Source organism: Mus pahari, chromosome 16 (genome assembly GCF_900095145.1).
Source record: "Mus pahari chromosome 16, PAHARI_EIJ_v1.1, whole genome shotgun sequence".
In the NCBI taxonomy this organism is placed as follows: domain Eukaryota; kingdom Metazoa; phylum Chordata; class Mammalia; order Rodentia; family Muridae; genus Mus; species Mus pahari.
The window spans coordinates 56,237,513-56,244,788 of NC_034605.1; positions in this window are offsets into that span (position 1 = coordinate 56,237,513).

Below are 7,276 nucleotides of genomic sequence, written 5' to 3' on the forward strand. Positions count from 1 at the left end.
CTTCTTCTTCTTCTTCTTCTTCTTCTTCTTCTTCTTCTTCTTCTTCTTCTTCTTCTTCTTCTTCTTCTTCTTCTTCTTCTTCTTCTTCTTCTTCTTTTCTTCCTAAAAGTGTGAGACATTTATAGGCAGCTGAGAGAAAAGGAATTTTGCCCTCATTTTGCTGGTGAAGAATTTCCAAACCATGAGTGACAGTTCCTACAGTGGCATGGGTTTCCTTGGCAGGATCTGCTGTCACATCTCCGTAGCTTTGATCTTCATTATTTGGTGTCTTCCAGTGGGGATGCTCCAACACCACACAGGAAGCTGAAAAGAAAAGGTCAGGCCCTGGCACTTACAAGCATGGAGTTTTCTAGTTGTTCTCAAACAGAAGAAATGGAGGACCGGAAAGATAAGAACAGTGCCCGTTTCATGGGGACTGAACACATTGAGAGAACCTTACCACAGTTAAGTCTCTCTGCCTACAAGGGACCCGTGAGATCCTCTATCACACCAGGAGATCAAGGCACAGCAAAGACACACATCTGGATCTCACAGCTCACATCCTCTATTCCTCTGAACTGCTCCATTAAAGGCACAGAAAAGAAAATGGTGCCATTTTACTGATGGATTCAGTGCAACATATGGACTATGTACCTGACCAAACTGCAGGGTTGAGGTATCCACGAATAAATCATCTTCACAGAGAATTAAAAATCCCACATTTAAATCTCCACATAGTCACAGACTATTATATGGCTGCAAGCAGTTCCTTCCCATCTGAGCCTCAGTTTCTCTATTACAACAGAGAGAGTTAAACTAAACAGATTTCCCCAAAGGATGCCACATGCTTTTTGGTCCTCCCATTCAGAGCTGACATTCTATGATCCTTCCCCCACCCCCAAACAGTTGGAGACTTATTTTTAACTACACATAGATGTCTCTTACAAATTATCCAGGGTCATGGATTAGCTGAAAATACAAAAGCTTAATTTCCTCTGCTTGGCTACTGTTATAAATGATGATCAAAAGAGTCAAAGAACAAACAGAGCTGGCTGCAGAGAGAGCTCAGGGCTGGGCTGGGGTGGGGGGAGCTCGCAGAGCTGGCCCCAGAAAGAACGCTGGGATGGGGGCAGGGGGGTGGTGGCAATCTTACCCAGGACCCCTTGCGGTCGGAACTCTGGGGTCTGTAATTCACTGCTGCTCTGGGCAGGCTGAAATGAATCATAACATTTTGAGTCCTCAATGAAAGAGAGAAGAAAAGGGAACAAGAGGCCAGCAAGAGTGAGCGCCCAGTGTTTCCCCAGTTAAATACATGTTTTCATCACAGCGTTGATGGGTTCAGAGGAATGAATGGCCACGATTTAGTTATCTTTTGGATGGATGATTTTAAATGCTTGTTGGAAGGGTCTTTGATGAGACAGCCTCTTCAAGCCCCGGCACAGACTGGAAGTCTTCGGGACCGGAGCTCTCGCTGTCTTTCAGAGGCCGTGAAGGCTTTGCGCTCTGAGATTCCTGACGCTGGTGTTTCTGTTTCTATGATCCCCACTGGCACATGGCTCACTTCCACCCTTTCAGACTGTCATCAGACAGCATGTCATCAGACTGGGACGGAGGGGGAGAGAGGGAGAGACTGTAGAATCTTAACTCATGCCATGCTTATTTGGGGCTGGCTACGGTTTGAATGTCTGTGTCTTCTCCCCGGAGAGATTCCTGTTGAAACTTAATCCCCATTACAACAGGATTAGAAGGTGGAGCCTTTTGACAGTGGTTAGGCCTCAGGACTCTGCTGTCAGGGATGAGATTAGCACCTTCTCCACCAAGGATGGGATTAGCACCTTAATAAAGGGGCCTGAGAGATGGAGTTCAGTCCTTTTGCCTTCCCCTCCCTTCTGCCATCCGAGGACACGCTTTCCAGCAAGGGATATGACAACAAGGGGACTCTTGGAGGCAGAGAGCAGCCCCTCTCCCAAAACACACTAGTGCCTCGAACCTACATTCCCAGAAATGTAAGAAACAAATTTCTATTTTTAGAAACATACCATTATATATTTGTTCTGTCTGTGCAACATATGCCCATTTCTGTGGTAGACCGAGGAAGGATGACAGATCTATTGACCTATATTAGAGAAACTGCTAGAACTTCTACTTTCCCCAGTTGGCTTTTGCAAAATGAGGTGGCTGGTGGTGTTACCCAGTCATGGCCCTGTACCCTGACATTTTTTTCAGCTTGTCTTCCATCTAGGCACCAGGGAAATGAACAAATTTTAGTTGCTGGTCTTCAGCGAAGTCCTGTCTTGCAATTGTGCTCCGTCAGGCTCTAGTCCTGCCCATGTGAGAGTCACACATCTACCCCAAAGATGAGTCCTATCAGGTACAAAACACACTGTGCACTGAGGGCTTCCTCTCCAAGTCAAGCACCGTGAAGCATCTGCTGCCTCTTGTCTTCCTGTAGTCTCACAGCAACCCCCAGAGCTAAGTGCTGTTGTGTGGGCATTGCATATCATGCAGAAAGGAGAACAGGAACTTGTGGCTTAAAACCAAATGACCAAGTACTTGCCCGAGAGTGCACACACACATAGCACACTTTGTGTAACACATTGGATGCTCTCAGGGCTCATTGTCAATGGAGAATCAGTCCCTAAGTGGGCGGTGTCCATTTGTGATTCCACGAGAGGCTGCCACTTCACCGGGAGACATGGACCAGAGTTAGTGGCATTACTAAATATTCCTGTTGGCTCTATTACTTCATGAGCACCGCTAAACTTAGTGCACTGTAGTGTTCAATGAAGAAAGTTAGCTATTCAGATTCTCCAGCATTCGGGGTGCTAGAAGTATGCTTAAAAACACCAAAACTTGGATTTCTGGAGATACTGATTTATTGTCCCTGCATCTCAAAGAGGAACATGCCAGGGATTGGAAAATACTGAGAAACTTGGAGTGTTTTTTTCCCCCTATCAAACTATAATGCTAAGCTGTAACATTACATGAATAACGTACCACTACATACACACACAGACACACATGTACATGTGCGTGCGTGCACACCTGATCCCTTCATTCATACCATGTGGAATGATAACAGCATTGTATTTAGAACACAATATAAGATAGTACCTGGTAAATGATATCCATGATGCTTAACCTGGAGAGAGTCCTCCTTGGATAGTAAGCGTTAAATCTCATGCTGAGGACCCTAGGACATAACTCTGAACATGGAATAGACTTTAATGTCTTTACATATGCAATGAAAGATCAGAAACCATAAGAAGGAAGGAAAGTCAGACACAGGGTATCACACAAATGAACTTTGAATATGTTGTGTTAATTCAAATAAACCAGACACTGTCAATGTCAATGTCACAGGACTCTGCTTGTGGAAAGTACCCAGAATAATCAAACTCAACAGAGACAGCAGAGCAATGGTCTTCGGGGCTGCAGGGAACTAGTAGCATTTGTTTACAGGGAGTTTGAAAGATAAAAAACCTGGGAGCTGGAGATATGGCTCAGAGGTAGAGCATCCGCATGGTTGGCCAGGTGTGCGCGAGGCCCTGACACCCAATGAAGAAATAAGTTAGCTCTAGAGCCAATAGCAATGAAGGCTACACAACCTGGTGAACACACCTCACGCCACTGAGATGTACCTCTTAAAGGAGGTAGAAACGATGAGTCTTCTGACAACAGAAAGAAAGGAAGAGGGGGAGGGAGGCAGAGGGAGGGAGAGAGAAAGAGAGGGGAAGGCTCATAAGGAAAGAGACTGGGATCAATAAGGAAGGTTAATGGTAACCACCACATTTCTGTAGCATTCCCCTAAGTCTGAATGTGGTAGAACTGAAATTTCTTGTCCAGTCATCCTGTGTATTCTGGAGGGTATGTGCGCCACTGGGTGTGTGTGAGGTCACGGTGGCACAACTAATAGCTACTTACCACCGTCTACTGAACTAACTGCAAATGGGTGAATGAATATTCCATCAACCTGTCCACTACCTCTCTCCCAGCCATGGTGTGCTAACTCCAAATTCCTCTTTAAAATAAACCTGATATGATGATGATGATGATGATGATGATGATGATGATGATGATGATGATGAGACTTGTTATATAGCCTTGGCTGGCCTGGAACTCACCAAACTTATAGCAATTCTGTTCTCTCAGCTTCCCAAACACTGAAATGTCAAACTTGTTCCAAAGCATGCTGAGTTTTCTGTTTCTTGATGTCTCCACTCTTGTGAGTACCTCGTGCCCCCTCCCTTCTCCACAGACCCGGTCTTGCAGGCAAGCTACCCAGCTGGCAGGAATAACACAAATGACTTTGCAAACTGTGAAGGGGCACCTGAATGACACTTCTTACACTCAGGCCTGAGATGGCTCTTGGGTAAAGCTTTGCAGGAGCAGTCCCTGTGCTGTAGATTTACAATCCGTGGAGTTACCTGAGTTCTGAAACTGGTGTAAGTGCCCAAATAAATGAGCGAACACAGTCAAAGTGGAGCCTCAGCCTTACAGAGTTCTCTTTGTCCACTTATTTTACGTGAGTTACTTAGTTTTAATTTATGATCATGTTTCATAACCTCCCAGCAAATGGCCTGTTATATGGTTTGGGGAGTGATGAAGGCTTAGTAATGGGAGACCTCATTCTGCCCCAGGAGTTTGAAATCTGGACTCTGATAAGTGTGTGGGGGGATCAGCAGCCTTTGGAAGCGACTTTCAGGATCTATGAATTACTAATATGTATGTGATGTGGAAATCGGAGCGTGGTTTTCTTTTTCTTATCGAGACCTAGAGGCAGAAGTTACACTTCATGAGGTTCACTGTTCTCAGGATCCTTACCCTGAGACCTGTGCCATGTCCTGAAAAGTCACAGTCCTGCCACTGCCTAGAGAGTGTTTGAGCTGAGCATAGTTCAGTATAACAGCAATGGCCCCGTTTATTCTTAAATTGTGCCTTGGACTTCCCAGCTAGTTTCTGTAAGGGGAGAAATTTACTTCTGAGTCCCAGGACCGGTCTGGCAATGGCAGAGAGTGAGAGGGAAGGGAAGATGGAAACGGGTAAGAAAGGCATCTTCATTCTTCTGGGTCCTCCCACACGACAGGGGAGAAAACCCAGGCTTTAACCACAGGCAAGGGACATTGTCAAGCTCAATGGAATGGAAACTGATGAAGAAGGCTTGAACCCAGAGAGTCAAGGCCAGCCTCGGTTGTATTCTGAGAAGGTCAACAAAACAAAACAACAGTAATAACAACAGCAACAACAACAGTAATAACAACAGCAACAGTAATAACAACAGTAACAGTAATAACAACAGCAGCAACAACAACAAAAGTCAAACAACCAACCAAAACCAAACAAAGGAGGAGGAATCGAAGAGGAGGGACAGAAGAGAATTATTTCCCGTGATTCCCTTCTTCCCAAGCTAGCCCAGGTTGGCCAGAGTCAAAACTACTCTTGTACCCTGACACCGAGTTGTAGTCTTAAAACAACCCAGAGGAAGCTCTCTACAGACACCTAGATAACTAACTTAGGAGGGTCTCACTTAATTCTGTATTTCACACAGAGATTGTGCAATATGAATGGCTGGGTACTTCTCTGCCATTGAACCCCACCCCAGGCCTGGCAGTAGCTGCCTTAAAAGCTTGTTCCTCAGTCAGGCAGTGGTGGCGCACGCCTTTAATCCCAGCACTTGGGAGGCAGAGGCAGGTGGATTTCTGAGTTCAAGGCCAGCCTGATCTACAGAGTGAGTTCCTAGACAGCCAGGGCTACACAGAGAAACCCTGTCTCAAACAACAACAACAACAAAACCCAAAAACCAAAACAAAAAAAAACAAAAAAACCAACCAAACAAAAACCAAACAAAAAAACAAAAGCGTGTTCCTCTGGATTTTGTTCCCAGCCTGCCATTCAGCTGTGAGATCATAGTCAGGCAATCTCGGGGTGGGGAGGTGGGTGGGTGGTGGGTGGGTGGGGCTCAGTTTCCCTATCTAGGACATAGGGGTGATAGTTGCTATGTGAGTGAAAGTGAAATTACTGATCTAAGCCAATTAAGTAATTTAACCCAGTGAGTGTGGCAGAGGATGAACAACGCATTTCCTTCTTAGTTGAAGTGAACTCAGTTATTTTTTGACTAGAGAATTTCAGGATGCTCATGGGGCATCGGAGGTTCAGGATCGCTGGTGTAGGCTGAGAGCCAGGACAAAGGAATTTTGGGTTTGCTGCTGATTTAAGAAAGCAAAGTTCTGTGCTGTCAGCATCACTGGCTGTGGCTGGGTCTGTAGCACAATGGTAGAACAGGAGTTTAGCATGTGCAAGATGGCCCTGGAGTCACCCTCCAGCACATGCAAGGATGACTGGTAGGCAGTTAGATACACCAACAGATAGATAGGCAGAGCCATAAACAGTTATTTTGTACCTCAAAGATGTACCACATTTATTTCCTTCTAAAAAACATTAAGGGTGTCACTTTCTTGACCCAGATATAGGCAGGGATTTCGTATGAAGAAAATGTGGGCCTTGCAGTCCTGAGAAAGATGTCTTAACATGACTCCATTTTTTATTTGCCCCAAGCTTTACAAATATCTTGCCTCCTCTCTAACAGAATCTGTCCTTCTGGGGCCCCAAGTTCATTACTATTCACTTGCTACTATGGCTAGGGACACCCCCCCCCCAAATAAAAGGACAAATTTTCCTTTTCATCAAAGTGGGCTGTGGCTTACCAGTAGTCAGAAAAGGCATTAGCAAGAACCCAAGAACACTTTAGATTTGCAAGCACTGCCCCAGCTCACCGGGAGGTGTCATGGGGAGGTATCTGGTGTGTGTGTGTGTGTGTGTGTGTGTGTGTGTGTGTGTGTGTGTGTGTGCTTGAGTGCAGTGAGTACACGCACACTTCCCTGTCCCCATCCCGAATCCATCAACTGTGTATAGTTGCTTTCCTGGAATTCTCAAGTCCAGGATCATGTTCCCCTCAGCCGCCCCTGGGATTTCCTAATGTTGTCTCCTCTCTGCTCTCAATGCTAGCTAAACAAAGAGAAACCCAACCACAAAGACCAACCAGGCTATGCACAGCAGCCTTTGGACTTTCCCTAAATGGCCAATTTAACCTCAATAACAGCCCAATCTATCAGCACCACCTTTCAGGTCACTTTCTGAGAGGGGACCTCAGGAGGCACCACACAGTCATACAGAATTTCCTTACAAAGTAAGGAGTGATTTCAGCATTGAAATAAAGATGGGCAAAGCTTTGCCCAAATCCCCAGCCCCCCCTTAAAAAAAAGTCATGCCCAGCAATACAGAAACCCCTTTGAGGAAC